The 17,121-nt window shown below is 38.6% G+C and overlaps 1 protein-coding gene across 6 annotated transcripts in view; it reads left to right on the forward strand.

Moving 5' to 3' along the window:
- The first annotated feature begins 408 nt into the window (after window positions 1–408).
- LOC134631387 (A-kinase anchor protein 13) overlaps window positions 409–17,121 on the forward strand; it is a 122,829-nt gene continuing 106,116 nt past the window's right edge. For 4 of the 6 annotated variants that reach the window (XM_063479652.1, XM_063479680.1, XM_063479699.1 and 1 more), the window contains exon 1: window positions 8,494–8,624. The gene's annotated coding sequence lies outside the window, so the exon portion shown is untranslated. Of the gene's footprint in view, window positions 701–8,493; window positions 8,625–17,121 lie in introns of those variants that run through there. The other 2 variants (XM_063479671.1, XM_063479662.1) reach the window with 2 other exon arrangements.

The raw sequence follows: 17,121 nt of genomic DNA on the forward strand, positions 1-17,121 counted from the left end.
ATAGCTATCACAATTTCAACTTTATTCTCAAAATAAAAATGAAAAGTCCTTCTCATGTATTCCTTTCTTATTTATGACACGGACTTTCACGTAGTTTTCATTTTCAAGTTTTTCCAAGTAACTTTGAATGTGTTTTCATTCAGTGATCTAGTTACTGGTTCGGTGGTATGCGGTCCATGACACCTTGGTCCTAGTAGCGTGCAGGGTTCGTGTTCCTTTATTGTGAAAAGCACAGACGGGATGTTAATCTGATCTTTCCAGCTTCCTCCGTTTTTTCATTTCGACTCTGGGGACCGACCACGATACTTTTTCACAAAACCCGGACAGTGACCGTTTCACAATATTAGTTCCCTCTCGAAGTAATTTTTGGGAAATCACTAAAGTTACTCAAGCCCCCCTCACGAGTTTACACTGACTTCCTCTTGTCTGAAAGTCTACTCCATGAAAAACAAACCACTGAGCTTTTAATAGTCCTCGTGCAGACTCCTCCCCATTGAGTTGTCCTGGGAAACACTAACAACTCTGAGAAAGTCAGTCTTGTTCCTTGAAGAGAACACTTTTGGTTTGAAAACCTGATCGCTGCGCAACTTTTCACTCTTTTTTTAAACATCCAAATACTGCGAGTTCACCAACAGGAGGATTATTATGTGTTCAGAACATTCTTTTTCATCTTCTTCACGCTGAGCTTCAACTGCTGAAGGTAAGAGGACTCCTTTACAATGTAAACCCGTTATCAGCTGTACTATGAATGGAGCCCGGCGTGGCTTTGTACGTATCGGGGTTGTTTTTACATTGAGAGAAGTTGTTAAATGGCTGCTGGGTGGGTTTGTTAACGTGTTGCTTGGTAGCCATGACATCTTCACTTAGAGCCTGTGGGGCCAAAAGCTGGAGCTTCTCACGTTTCTGCTAGCTTTAAAACGGCGAAGACCAACATAGACGTGTAAAATGATACTGTACAAAAGAAGCTAAAGTTTAGGAGGTAAAGAAGAAATGCTTGTGACTTATGCAAGTATGCTTATATCACCACTCCGAAAGGTCTCATACTAGCATTAAATGTTGTGCTCATTAGATAATAGTATTTAGGATTGTATTATTTAAGGAGCCCTATTATTCTTTATATGTTAATTCTACTAAAGTAGCTTTGCATGATTTCAACTAACCCTTATCTTATACTAGGCCCCTCATTTCCACCACCCAGCTCGCTGACCTTCTTTTACCATGATTTCAGGCTGTTTTGTACTTTGTGCAGTGTATAACCCCCACCAAGAGAATTTTAAACCAAATTTTCCTGGTGTTTGGGCTTGGTTAGAAAAGTCTTCAGGTGTATGTAGTTTAAATAGATCAAGTCATAAAATAGTCAAAGAGTAACTCTGCATGATTCAGAGTTCAAAGTAATCATTATTTATCTCATACTGGGCCTCAGTGTAGCTCTTTGGTTCGTGTTTGCCAGAAAAGAAGCTGTTTTAGCTTCTTCTACTAGTTTTTTTGTGATTGGCTGTCTGTTGCAAACAGAAAGTCTGAAAGCAGGTGGGTGGGTCTGCTACCTGCTTGAGTTATCTTTTAAAAAAATAAGATACATCTCTCATCTCTTCCATCTGAGATGAATATTTTAAAAAGATCCCTTCTTGTTGACATGATACAGTTTTAAGGGTAGAAAAAACTGTCAGAAACCACGCATTTAGAGCTTTTTTTGGCACATAGAGATTACTTGAATATATACGTGCCGTGTTTAAAATAAGCATCCACCAATGTGCCACATTAATACCACACAGCATGGTGGTAAGCACTGTTGCCTCATAGAAGAAGGTTCTGAGTTTGTATCCATCATCTAGTGACCATCTTCTCCTCATGGGTTCTCTCTGGCTTCCTCCGACAGTCCAAAAACCTGGTAGTGACGTTAGTTCAGCTGGTAATTCTAAAATGCCAAAAGGTGTGAATGTGTGTCTGTATCTCTATTTTAGTACAGTGACAGAATGGCAACCTGTCCAAGGTGTACCCTGGCTCTTGCGTTTTGCAGCTTGGCTAAGTAGCATGTCCCACTGCAACCCTGAACTGGATAAGTGGAATAAGATAGATAGATGGACTAGGAAAAGTATCATAGATCCAGTTAAAATGAGATAAGAAAATTAAGAACTAAACCAGCAATATCAGCTATTATTGTCTTACACAGATTTATCAGTAATTGTTAAATGGTTATTTGATATGTGGCAATAAGAAAATGAATATATATATATATATATATATCTATATATGTGTGTGTGTGTGTGCGCGGGGGAATGATGCGAAATGATGTCATTACATAATTTGTTTAGCATAGCATATTCTCCATTGTTTACAATAATCTCAGCACTGTCGTAAAAAAGGAAGGAAGGTGAGCGTGAGTAGCCATTCTCTGGTTCAAAGTACCATAGAGGAGAACAACCTGATTGCTTCGAGCTGATAGGAGGCCAATCATAAGCACCTGGATGAATGTGTGCCATGAAAATTAAGGTAGCTCTGGTAAGGTGTATCTATGTGCAAATGTAAAAAGAATCCAAAATGGATACATCCTCAACAGTGATGTCATAGTTGGTTCTCAAAAAAAGGCCTGAAATGTAATTTAATAATCAGCTATATTTACCTTGTCATTCTGAGAGAAATAAAATTGATTTGTATGATTACTTATTTTCACATGATTGACCTTTACCACTCTTAAGGATTTAACGAGGAACACTCAGATTACCCAGTTGTTATCAGGGGTTTTTTATCGGCTCAAAGTTGGCCTTTTGGGGTGATTACACCTATTTTGGCTGTTTATTAAATTAAATGATCGAAATTTATATTAAATTATGTTAATTATTAAATTAACAAAATGATCTTTAACCAAAAATAAATCAACCGGTTTCATTAAAAAAAAATTGTTGGAAGGCCAAAACCTCTTTGGCACCATTTTTCTTTTGTTTTTTGTATGAAGCCGAAAACCTGTTAACTGTCAATAATTATACTGACTTTACACCTAATAACCCCCCACAGAGCACAAGAACAAATTAAAGTCATTGTTGGGTTGGGCAGATACTTAAAATCTTTTCAGGGCAATTTTTTTCCTCATTAAGGAAGCTTGCTTCCAAGAGCTGATTTTACTTCCTGGTTTGTTGGGAAGGTCTGCACACATGTAAGCAAAAGCAGTGGCCTACTAATTCACTTACACCCGCTTGACCTCACCCATTTGAACATGTTCAAAGGGCCAGGCACCAAGGCATGGCTGCTTTCTGGGTTCCCATGTTGTAACACACCCATAGCTTTGCTCTGAAGTCACAACACGAGCCTCATCGTCTTCGCTTCCTGGTTAATTTGACTTTATCCCACTTGCCTGGGTACAAGCAGTGAAGCCGATCAGTGGCTTGTTTAAAGAGAATCTTCTTATTCTCTTAAAAAGAGTCGGGTGCTAAATGTTTTACATTTTTCCAGTGTCTTTGAGGATTATCTTTGGCCTCAACATCAACACTAATCTGACAAGTGATTCTACGCTTTCTTAATACTCACGCTAACACCCAGTCTATAATAATGTTGGATCCTTGGATTCCACACTAGTGTTTCATCTTTAAATAAGCCCTAGTTTAATGGCAAGAGTAAAAGTGAGAACAGGTGACACTGCTCACATTTGTTGTCACTCCTTCATAGTGGAGTGACCCTGGTAATCTGACTTGTTTACAGAGATTTCCTGCTGTCATTGTTGACTTGGTAGAACTGGCTCTGTTATCTATCAAGCAGCCCACTCATCTATTTTGTATCGCTCCATGCATGCCTTTGACTGTGCAGTTGTCCTGTAAAAATGAGTCAGCGCCAATGAATGTAGGCCAAGTATCCATCACCCCCATATTATATTCTTTGACTAAGAGAGAAAGAAGGAAATGGACCTGTTGCGACTTCCTTCTTGAAACCTCTTACACAGTGGGTGTGTCACATTTGCAGTATCGCTTCACCTAGTTGATATGAACTTTTATGTTGCAAAAGGAAATTTCCAAGTTGATAAATATGGAGCAGATATATTGTCGAGATGTGAGATTGCAGTGCCTTAATTATTAGTACTTTGACAGCGAGTACAGAATAGCTTTATAAAGACTTCGAATCAGCCCTGCAAACTCACCTAGTTCATTAACTTAACACTTCTATACTTCAAATGTGCTTTGTACTTGTGTAATGCGTCAGTGTGTTTGAATAATGTTAAACTGTTTTCTCAGTGTTTGAGCAGTTGCTTATCCTGTCAGGCGTTGGTCAAACAAGTTTTCAGTTGCAGTAATTCAAAATCATCCAAATTTTCACGACTGTTTGTGAATTTAATGGGAACCTGTTCATTTTCACCTTCCATATTGGTCTTTTTGAGGACACTGCTAGAGAAGCTTTGTATGTTTTGCCATTTAAAATAATCCTTATTTCACTAATATTGGGCCTTGGTGTGGCCTCAGTTCTTCCACTGTATGAAGTAAGCCATTGCGGCCTCTCTCCGTTTAAGGGCACCCTCCCTTTAAACTAGCTTTGAACAGCAGGTCAGTTTAGCTTTGTGCACACATCCAGAGTTTTTTGACTGAAATGACTGGTAAGGATATTTGCTCTCATACATATTTGCTGTCATAAAACTCTAAGAATGGGGAAAAAACGATCTGAAACTGGGTGTTGAGTGGAGTATGAAGCCTGAGCTTTTGGTGCAGAGATTACTTTGACAAACAGTTTCTTCATTATTTGAAACTTTGGGCATATTTTTAATGGGCATCTATAAATTTAAGCGAAAGCATAATAAGTCTCATTTAATATTTTACAAACATGTTTATTCACTTTCCTTTGAAGATTTAGATGTTAGGATCAGTGTGAAATTTAAAACACTAACTTGAGATTTGCAAACCAGAATGAAATGTTAATATCGTCATTTTGTTAGAGTGGCACTTACTGGATATGTCATCTTTTAAAAATGGTCTCAAACCATGTATTATATCCATCTTCAGATGATGGTATTAACAAGCATGACAGAAAGTGAGTGCAACAGTAAACCGAGCTGCAGCTGAGCTCTTTCACTGCCAACACATTTTAAAAACCAGCACACATCATTCCACATTTTTTTCCATAAGACACAAGCTATCAGGAGAGGACTGTGCAACTTTTCCACTAAACAAAAGCTTATTAGTCTGCTCTCTGCGTCTTTCCCTGTAAAATTCAGGTTTATTTCTTAGGACGTCCTAGTTAGCGATATATGTTTAGCTCCGTTATGAGAGACAAATGAAAGAGGAGTTGGCCTCCCATTTTGAGTACTGTAAATTTCCATGAGGATCCTGCTGGCTCCAAGCAGAACCCCGTCAATTTCTCATCTTTACAAACCCCCTAATTTAATGATGATGGAGGATACGCACAGTGTGGGCCTTGTAATTACACTGTATTTGCTATAGAATGGAAGCATTAGAGGAAGTCTTACAGGTACTAGTTCATCATGTAGTGCTGTCTCAGGGATAAGTTTTGGTATGCCTGGGAGGGCGACTGCTGAATTCCCCACTGATATTCACAATAAAGCCTTGACTTAGTTTTTGTTAAGGCTGGAATCGCTGGAATCCTCTCAGCACGCCAAACAGCAGCCGCACTCATTGTTCCAAAACAGCAGCTATTTCCACAGCTTGTCCAAACTTTGTGCCCTGGAGGAGAGTTTATTTTCTCCTGGAAATTATTGAGCACGCTTTGATGTTAATTGTTAATGTGCCTATGTTGATATCAAAATTTGACATCATGAAAAGTACCAGCTTTGTGACAAAATGCTAACTTTGATTTCTTAAAGTTTGCTTATGATGAATTATTTACAACCCTCTCTCTGTTACCAACATGTGCAGCAGGATTTTATAATCCTGTAAACAAGTATAACCGTAGCGGTTTCTCCATTTGCATGCATTCTGCTAAACCCTCTGTTATTTACTTGTGTTTGATCAGATTAGCTCTTTTTAATGACACAGATGTCAGATAATTTAAATCACCTCGAGAATTGGTTAGAATAGCCTTTTATTAAAAACCTAATAATAAATATAACTCTGGGAATTTCTTTATTGAACAGAAATAAGCCTTTGTGTGCCAACACAACGGGAAGACAAACAGAACAAACAGAAGACAACATACAAAAACTGGATTGCCTGGATGGATGAGGAACAAACCAGCTTGAATATTTACTAGCAGATTTAAAGGCATCTGGAGGAGGTCTTGTGTTTACATAGTGAAATCTGATTTCAGTATGCAGGTGATGTTTGGGAGCCGTACTTGTGAAACAAAGGTGTGCGAGATAGTCAAAAGGTTATGATGATCCTCAACTTCTGCTAATTTACTTGATTTACTTAAACTAGCTAACAGATTATAAAGCCTGCCAGGATACAAACCAACTAACATCACTGTTAGTTGACTTCTGACCAGAAGTCATGAGATATATCTCTACAACACTTCTTTCTGAATGTTGGTCCACTGCTTTTTTCTACCTCATAGTTAACATGTAGAAGGATAAATTGCAGCAGTTTTCTTTATTTGTAAGGTGTTACATGTGTTTTATTCTGAAAGTTCTGTCGCTGCTAAACCAGTCCTGTGTCGTGTCTTCTTTATGCTACTGTCGCACTGGAGAAAACGGTAGTTGAAGAATGAGGGATGACCAAAATTATTGACCGTGTTCAATAAACCTGTGATCTTGTTTCCTTTGAAGCACTTGATTCAAAAATAGGGAACAGGTCTGGGACCGCTCACGCTCAGTCGCCGTCTTCAAAGTGACTTTGGTGCATCTAGATGGAGATAAAGTGGCAATAAGACGAAGTCTTAGTCAGCTATTGATTTGCAGTTGAATGGGATCAAATTGGCAATTACATGCAATCTGTTGGTTGTAATATGGTGATAAATGATGAATATGTGAAAATTGGAAGTCTGACATGGAAATTCACATGTACTACATAGACTTACATAGGTTTGAAAACATAAATTCGCTTGGCAAACGTGCTTTTATATAGGAACGTAACCAGAATGCAGTCATTCTCGTCTCAAGCAGGTTGCCATCGTATGATTGACTAGCTAATTGGCAGATTAGCTAATTCTGTGTTGTTGCACAGTCCTGTCATCCTTCTGTAAGTGGACTTGAGTTTTAGGGCCAGTCCAATCAGAGCTGGTTCATGTGTCCTTCAAGCGGCAGCCATCCAGGCTGAAAAATGAAGCCAGGGGAAAAAAACCCCCAAATAACTTTAGCCTCTCTTATTCCCCACTTTATAGCAGTTGTGCTTGGAGTGAACTCTCTTTATAATGCCATTCATCTGGAAGCTTCAGTTAGGAGTGTCGACTCTTGCTGGACAGGTGTCATGACAGAGGTGGCCATCATGTCTGCTAGCTACCTCACCTCCACCAAGTGTAGTCACTAAACTGGGTATTTCAGCAGTGTTTGCTGTTTGTAAAAGAAATAATGACTTTCTGCGAGGTGCAGATAGTCTAAGATATTTGTGGAGATTCTTTTGTTAAAATTCTATTATTTTATTAGTTTTTTAGTCAGTAAGCACTAAATTGCAGATACATTTCAATCCTACAGTTTATTGATGCAGGTTGCTAACCTAGCTCACTAGCATTAGCTAATAACTAGGAATGTCACCCTCTTGTCTAAGTTTGGTTTCTTGTAGTTTAATAACCAAAACGCTAAGATTCAGGTGCTCAGAAAAAATAGAAGAGGTCACGGTGGCTGCCTCCAACCTTTATACAGTCTATAGTTTCTGTCGATTAGATGACAAACTAGCTGTAGATGGATCTGGATGATACTGAGGTTTTCCACACAAAGACCTGACCAGCATACAAGGAGGGGAAAAGAGATGGAACAGTGTGGGGATAGATGGTGTCTGTACCTAGAAAATAAAAAATACCCTGTAGCTGAATTGGGCTGCAGCTAATGATTATTTTTGTTTTTGAATATGTTGTGACTTAAATAGTTATAATTTTGTAAAAATGTAAAATCTGTTCAACAGTGAAAGCTCCCCCCAAATTTTCTGTAATTCTTTTTAAATGATTGAAAAACTAAATATTCTTATATTTAGCTAACCAAACGTAGCAGATAAATCAAGTCATAAACCATTTTTTTGATGATTGCACACTTGATTTATAAATGTGACTGCAGGACTTTTAATGTACCAATGTATCATCCACCAGATGAAATCAGTTTACAGTGTGTTTACTATCTATTCTTTTCTGGTTCAATATCAGGATATACATTAATATATAAAAATCATCACAACATTTAAGTGATCTGAATACCCAAACATGTTGCCATAAGTAGAACCTGTGTATCTGCACATGCTCAAAACTGCAGCATTGCTAAAAAAAGAGTACGCTTGCAGTTATGCCACTGCAGTTACAGCATACACCTGACCTGTAGTCTGTTGGCTCCGCCTGTGCCCTGTGACATCAGGGCTTTGATCAGCCTACTGTCTGTGTTAGCACAAAGCCATATTTAGCTCAGTGTAATCAGTGTGGTGAGAGCTTGCATGCCTACTGAGAATACCTGCCTAGTATAAACACACCTGCTCTCTCTGATGGACTTAAAATTAATTTAATGATCACCTGAAGGAGTCTGCTCACAGCCGGTGTCGTCAAATAAACTGTGGGTAAGGTTTCCATTGATGCCTTCATGTGCTTCTTAGTTGGCTGAGACAAAAGCTTTGAAAGTTGATTCTCAGTGTGATGTGACAGAATTATAAGAGCAATTCAACAAGCAGCTTTTATGTTGTAGGCGGTGATGACGACTAAATAAAAGCATTGCCATGTGTGAAGCGGCACACTGAATTTGCAGGTTGTCTTTCTCGTGTTTGTTTTGATGCAATTCCCTGGGGCAAAGTCTGACTGTGATGCACCTAGCAATGTCTGCCTCACTGATAATGCGTTCAATAACAACTAATATGACCGCTGTTAAACTTGTATTTAGGTTCACCTCACGGGAATTTACATATTTATCTCAACACACGTTTCCTTGAAAGCCATTTTTAAAGCTGCAAATTAATACATTCTATAGGGCATCATTAAACCGGTAGGAATACTGTGAAAGATGTGCTTTGAGACAGAATATGGAAGCTTCACTTCTTTATTTTCCAAAATCTTCCTGTAATTGGTGAAAACAGGGTTCTGACGGCTTTCTCATTCACATTATTGTTCTAAATGGTTTACTCTTCAGTTTCTTTTTTAGTTGTCTCCTAGTTTGATCACATGGCAGGCATGATCCGTTTTGGGGTGGATGTCATTTATTTCTCATAGTGCAACTTAAAAGTGTCTTGTGTAGAAACTTGCATGCCCCACTGGGAATTCAGTTCCCCAAACAAACTGCAGTAGCTGTAGATTCCTATTTTAAAACCATTTCTAAAGAAGTGGTGAAAAGGTTGACAGCTACTTGTTATCTGAATTGCGGAACTCACCGAAATGATCCAAGAGAGGTCAGGAGTGTAAACACACACACAAACACATGCATATTTGGGAGCAATTTAGAGGGTCTGATTGACAGAACTTACATGTCTTAACTTGACTGAGAGAGTACCAAACCTTAGGTTCAAGCCAATACTGTCTAATGCTAACACTAACCAAAAAGCTGCTGTGCTATCAAAGAATTAAGTATTTACATACATTAATTTCACATGTAACTTTGGTACTTTATGTAGCAGTTACCTAACAATGTGCATCAGTCTCGCAGTAGATGTAATATTAATCTGATCATGCCTGCTGTGAAGCTGGGGTTAGCGTTGCTCAGGATTCTCTTGGCTAAACCTCTTACCTCCCAAATGAGACTAACCAGCACTTTCCTTTTCTAAAACTTTGCTGTCTCCCCATCTTTCTGTGTGCTTTTTACCCTCTGTTTTGTACTCCGTAGTAGTTCGTTTTGTAACTAACACTGTGGTGACACTGTGGTCCCATGAAATGTCAGATGATCATTTTGAAAGATTTTGTGCAATGCTCACCCATCGCCCTGCCAGTGAATGGATTGTGCATTTGGATTGCAGCTGAATTTATTGCGTAAAAGCTTTCTTGTTCATTTTCAATAGATTTTTTTCATGTAGTCCTGGGAGAATTTAAACTTCCTAATAAATATAAATCATCTAGGTGTCAGGGAAGAATCAAATAGACAGATTTTCCATCGTGTGGAAACAGAAGGGAAGGGATGGCTTTAAACCTAAGGAGGAGAGTTGGTGAAGGCCTGGGTCCTGATTACAGGCTGGCCCCCAGTGTGCCTCACAATAAGATAATGCTATCTGGGCTCACAGGTATTTGGTTTCAGTGGAGAGGGTAATAACTGTCACCACGCACTGAGGAGACCTTTCATCCCCTGGCCTTGTGTTGTCAGCCAGCATTTGTGTGCTGTCTCTGCACAGAGGCAGCTTTTGTGAGGCAGGGTGAGGTCGCGTCACCACCGCGGTCTCATATCTGTTCATAGAGACAATAGCCCGGTTTGATTAAATCAAACAGCCGTGACTACCTAAGTGGTAGTCAACATGGTGTGTCGAAGTAACTGTGGTGGGGTTGTTGAGGAGGTGACGTAGCCCTGACTAATTTAGCAGTGCTTCAGAGGAGCAGGGCTGATAGTGAACCATAAAAAGAACCAGACAAGGGTGCAGCGTAAAGCAGGTGCTCTCTCTCAGCAATGGTCATGTTGTAGCAGTAGGTCAGTAACTAGCGGTTAACCAGGGGGAGAGAATGTGAGAGGTTAAACAAACCTCTGGGTTAAACATCAAACCCAGCTGAGCCATACGGCGCTTTAATCCTCCTCCAATGTGGCACAGCTCTACTCATGCAGCAAACTCTCAACGGGCCCAAATGTTCCAGTGAATTCTTCATGAATTTGACTGATATCATCGTCTAGAGTTTTAGAGGCCTTGTGAGTCAGATATTGTTCATGTTTGGAATGAAACATTTATTTGGACAAACTGCTTGAACTCCTTCATCCTTAAAAGGCCTAGTATTTAAACAGCAACTTTAACATGTAAACTCTGATTCAATATTCATTCAGAGCACGTTCATTTCTAAGTCTTAACAAAGCGTTTGACGTGGGGATCAAGAACATTTAATGCCTGTGTTTCGTGAGACTTTAAAACCAGCCTGAAAGCTGTCTCCCTGGCACTCTTGTATGCCATTTGGTGGAGGTTTTCTTTCAAAGCCTCTTACTGTACCTTGTTGCCTTACACTAAAGCAAGCGTGACTTCAGCTGTAAACCTGTAAACTTTCTCCTAGTGTCAGTGATCTTAGTTTGCCTCGCAAAAATCCCAGGTATCACATACCTGAACCGATGACTTGGTGGTGCTAGTTTCAGTCATTATGCAAATGTACTGTTTATAAGATTGGGGAAACCTGTTCGATACTTTGGTGTCACGGTTCGATATTTTTTCGATACAAAAAAATGTTCATACCTTTTTAATTTGTCATTTATTAAAATTATAAATATATATTTTAACTCAAAAGTACAGTTTTTAAATTTAATGTTGCTGAAACAACAAAGTAATAAAAAAATAAATCTATCTGATCGAGAAATCACTCATCTTTGGAAAAGAGAGTTTATTACAGAGAAATGGCTCTTTCCAAAATAAAAGCTATACTATACGCTTCTTCTGGGGTATATTCTCAGGAGCATATTAAACATATCAGGTCCCCATAATGAGAATCATGTGCTAACGGCTGTCTAAATGACTCGGGTAAAGTTTGTAGCATGCGTGCTTGTTGTTTTTGTCTGCTGTGCAGTCATATTCGTTGTGTTCCCACTAGTGCTGTCAGTGTTAATCTCATTAAAATGACATTAACGCCATAACACGGCAAATCTCGGTTAATGAGTTACCGCGGATCGCCCGTGCGTGGGGCTGGACAGCGTCAACACGTTAACAAGCTAACTGGGCTAACGCACTAGTTCCCACCAATATATGTATACATATATACATATATGCATACATATATACATATATGCATACATACATATATATACATATATATATATATGCATGCATATATATATATATATGTATATGTATGTATGCATATATGTATGCATATATATATATATATATATATATATATATATATATATATATATATATATATATGTGTATGTATGCATATATGTATGCATATATATATATATATATATATATATATATATATATATATATATATGCATACATATATGCATACATACATATACATATATATATATATATATATATATATATATATATATATATATATATATATATATATATATATATATATATATATATGTATATATATTTGTGTGTTTAAAGCAAAAAACACCAAAAGGGCAGAAAGGATAAAGTATCCAGGCCAGGTTGTCCTCATCTCCTTTGTATTATAGGTGAGGCACAAACTCATTTCTGCCCCTCCCTGAGACTTTTCTATGTTGTCATCATGGAACCTGGGTGTTGGGTGACACCTCAGGTCTATATTGGGCTTCTGTCCCTCTTTAGAGTACCTCCATGTCCTTGATGGCAGCTCCCTCTGCACAGCCATATTCAAAAAGCTGTGTGAAGAAGCAGCCGCAGGTAACTATTGCCCCTATAACAAGGATCTTCATTGACATTCTTCAAGTTAATTAATGGCCAATGGGAGGTTTTTGGCCTAGAAAGGCTGCTGTATGAAGCTTTAAGGCTATTAAATGCTAATGCAAAGCTATACATGTCTGTCATGTCCAGTGGTCTGACCTGTTTTCTGCACCAGAGTGTGCATGTTGGTGTTTTGGGATTAGTATCCAGGAAAGGTTTGTTGTGTCTTTTGCATTTTGTAACATCACAGGTAAAGATACAGACTCAGGAAGAGGCCAATACAACCAAATTTGATCTGCTTAATGACATTTGTTAAACGAGGCAGCATTTGCTAAATATTTAGAAATTAGTGGTTTTAAGAGGCAAACCGCTTCTCTTCAAGCCTGCTGGCTTTAATGATGCTTTAAATGTTGACCATAATTCTTTAAAACTCACTACAATTAAAAACATTAATAAAATCTCATACAAACTTTTTTCTTTTTTTGTCCAGTGAATACAGCAGCACTGTAAACATGTTCTGAACTTTATGTCTAATTCAGTTTTATGAATAAGATTATAGGTCACTAAACTGAGGCGGGATAATAACTCTGTAAATGATGAGCAGTGCTTCTCTGAGAATGGGCACGTAGATCATACTTGTGGGGTGGGGCTAGGTCAACGCCTTAGGATAATCCATGAAACCATAATGTCTTTATTTCCTGAAGCGTTTTGTTTTTGAAATGCTCTGCCAGTGTTGATACAGCCTTTGGGCAATATATTCTTGTAGTCCTACAGGAATTCTCAGAGAGAGATGGAAAAGATTGTATTTATGATTGCATTTAGCTCTACTTTTGACCCACGCATTTCAGAAGGTGCAACTTTCATTTCAAAGATAAACTGTCTCTGTTTCTGGTTTTTTGCCTCACTTCTAACACTTTCATTTCCTGTTGGCAAGTAGTTGGTGAGTTTTTGTAGACAACTTAGCCTTAAATGCAAACTGCAGGTAACCATAGTGATCTGCTAGTGTTAAAAGTAATTGCAATGAGATTGTTGGTGTAGCACTGTCAGTAATCATTCAGTCAGTGAGGAATACATATTTTTGCCTAGTGGGGTCACCAACATTCCCTAGGCCTGTGTCAATGGGCTTTTACATGTTTCTACATGTTCACCCAATCAATAGTAATCTCAGGCATTTTGAAACAAACGAAAAAAATCCTTTAAAAATCTTGAAATATAAAGATTAAAAATGTAAAGGTTGCACATACATTCATGCTTGTTTCTACTTTGATCCAGGACCAACTAAAGCACAATAAAAAGTAGCATGTTATAATTTCTTCCACATATTCTTTTCTATTCACTACCCTAGCTGACCACTGCATTATGTAGACATGTCTACAAAGCTCTGCACAGCACCTGTGGACTACCAACATAATGCCACTCCAGGTTAAAGTACAGAGTAAAACCAAGAGAAATAAAAAAGAAAACAGTGTGATTATTTCACAACTTTAAATTTTAGTTGGGTTTGTGTTGTTCTACTCTTTGTTATTCCAGGTTTTTGAACATGTGTCAGAATGCATCTCAATAACTAGACACTATAACAACTTCCTTCTCTGTCGGAAGCTCTTCTGGGATACTGAGTCATGATTGTTTGAGCCAGATGTAGTGGATGTGATGATGCAGGCCGGGTCGGGGATGTCCAAAGATGACATTAAAACTAAACTAGTCATTTTGTGACATTTACCTTCTTTGGCTACATTTTTTCCTCAGGGAGAATCACTTGTAATGGCAGCCCCGTAAGAATGAGGCTCTTTAATCAGCTAATAAACAGTCATTATGTGTCTTGTGCACATGGCTGTGTTGGAGAATCCTCAGCTGATTATCAGGAAGGGTGTAGGAGATGGTCCGATTAATGAGTTGGGAAGCTAATCCTATTCATCCTCCCATTCACTCTGCAGTCACATGGCTATTATGGCTTATTTTGATAGCCATGGGATCAGCGGAAGCCATAACAGGTCCATTCAGCACCCCTGACTCGTCACATCGCTGCCCCGATAACAGTGTTCAGGAGCTTTTGTCTCTTGATTCATTGGTCCATTTGTGACGGCTGTGCACTTGAACGTGGCTCATGCCCTGCGTCTGTGCGGCCTTTCAGCTACAGAGGGGAAAAAAAAATCTGTTTTAGTAGCAATTCAAAGGCAGTTTCTGCTGTAAAAGAGACTCTTAAGCAGCTTGGCCAAAGGCTGGCTGCACCCAGTGCTTTAGGTGGAGTTAATGGGTTGTGTCATCTCTATAAGCAGGTGTCGGGTGGCCATAGGGCCAGCTTAGGGGATGTCATTTCTCAAGGTTCTTCTGTTACCAGAGAAAGGGTTTGCTTTATACACTATTTTTTCCCAGAGTTTTCTTTCACTGAATATTTTCTTTTTCTTTTGTGGTATGATTTAGTGCAGTTTTGAGTCAACTATTTTTTCTTAATATCTGATTGCACAGGCAAAATAAAGTTTTGTTTAGGCTCATTTCTGTCTAAATGAAGCAAAGCTCTAACTTAATATTTACTCTCGCTTAGTTTCACACTTGGAAATGACACAGTTGTTCTTGTTGTTTTTTTAATCTAATTAAAACAATGTCAAGCAGTATTTGTTTTGTCAGGTTTTAGCATTATTAAGGACGAAATCTGTATGTGCACTCTGTAACTTGACCCAGAACTCCAGGTATTATTCACAGCAGCATACTGTCTTGCTGCAGTAAATTGCCTGGAACTTGTTTACCTCTCAGCAGCCTTATGCGATGCAGAAATCAATGCATTCAGTGTGAACCTTTTTTGTAATTTCCTGCACCAGAAATGACCCACAGATGTAGCTATTTAAGAAGTCCCCTGTGTTCTCTCTCTGAATGACTGTTGCTGGCCAAGAGGAACTGTTAGACCAGATGAACTGTCACACCCACTATATTGTATGACCACGAGGTCAGCAGAAGAAAGCAGATCAATGGCAATCTGATGAACTGATACCAGACATGCATTCAGTAATATGTTTATACTTTATTACATTTAATCAAGTGACTCCCTATCCTCCCTGTGAAAGGGCCTCCTGGGGTCATAAATACATAGAGAATTGTTAGTTCATTGTTTTGGTTTGATTTACTGTTATTGTCTGAATCCCACCTCTATTAAGAACCCTGGAAAAAAACGGAGAGAGTGGACAAAGCTCAGAGAAACCTGATTGTTCCTTGATCTGTAGCACAAAATGTCAAATAAGAGCCAAAGTAAACTGGTGCTAGATAAAGGTGCAAATATTTTCTCAGGAGTTTGTCAAGATACCAAACAGTTGTGATAAGGTGAATAAAGGATATTGCCTGTGCAGATGATGTGATCTGAAATTTGTATCACAGTTTTTCCTTTGCATCAATACTGTATTCTGTTATGGTATTTAAACATTAAATGGATACCTCACTCTGAACACATTTTAAAATTAACTTAGATCTCACTCGTTTGTGTTTTCTTTGTGAAAAGAAACTAAACCATGAGGAAAACCTACAAGTTTTTCAAACTCATCAACTGATTTGCATCAGAGTAAGCAAATTATAGATGTGAAAATGCAATAAGGCTCCAGGTCTGTCGGTGAGGATAGTGGTCCCTGTGTTTGTGAGAGGCAGCCAATCAGGAAGAAGCTGTCTTAAAGCGAAAGGAGCTAAAACAGCTTGTTTCAGTGGATGTCATCTGAATGTCATGTGACATACCACAAATATATAAGCCATGCAAGGAGATTCATTGGATATTAATTGCAATCTAGTATTTCTTCAGTGTGGTGTTATCACTCTACCTTTAGCAAAAACTGGGTACTTTTAATACTTCTGAGTTTAGCTACGACTTTGAATATAGTAACTAACCAGTGGAGTGTAGCCTGTGTGCTAAACGCAGGTTACCATCTGTGAGTTCTGTAAGCCCCTGACAGGCTGTGCGTCCATCAACCTGTTCAGAATTTGTTTAATCTTTCCTCTTGATGGTTTGTCTTGAGATATAAATACAGGCAAACTGACCCACTGTTTATAGCCATTAGTTTTAGGGCCCAGCCTTCACTGTTCTTCAGGACAGATCATGTTATCCAAAAGTCCTTAAAGGTGAACGCTTTTGTTAATAAGGTAATCAGTGGGAGGGACAGTCATTTAACAGTTTATTTAAAACCTAAGTGTGTGCGTGCCTGAGTGTGTGTGTTTCTCAAAGTAATGACAGTATTGTAAATCTGTTATGGCAGAGTATGACATCAGCATATCTCCCACCTTTGGTCTGGTGACATGTAGCTTGTTTTTTGGAAATTATTTACAAACATGCTAACTGACAAGTATTGGGTAGCTGCATTAACTAGTGGGTTTGTGTTTCTGTGTGTGTGCTGCCTGTTAGTCATAAAGCTGAAGTTAGTTGCCATGACAAGATGAAAAATCACCCAAGAGGAAGTTCTGGAGGTCTGGTGTAATATTAAAGGCCCCTCCATGAACTCTAGGCAGACGGTGGAGCAATTACATCCTGAGATGATGCAGTAGATCTTTGTCAATTTCCTTTATTTGGTGTGCACAGCTCTACATTATATCAGGAATAAAGAAC

Source organism: Pelmatolapia mariae, linkage group LG1 (genome assembly GCF_036321145.2).
Source record: "Pelmatolapia mariae isolate MD_Pm_ZW linkage group LG1, Pm_UMD_F_2, whole genome shotgun sequence".
Classification (NCBI taxonomy): domain Eukaryota; kingdom Metazoa; phylum Chordata; class Actinopteri; order Cichliformes; family Cichlidae; genus Pelmatolapia; species Pelmatolapia mariae.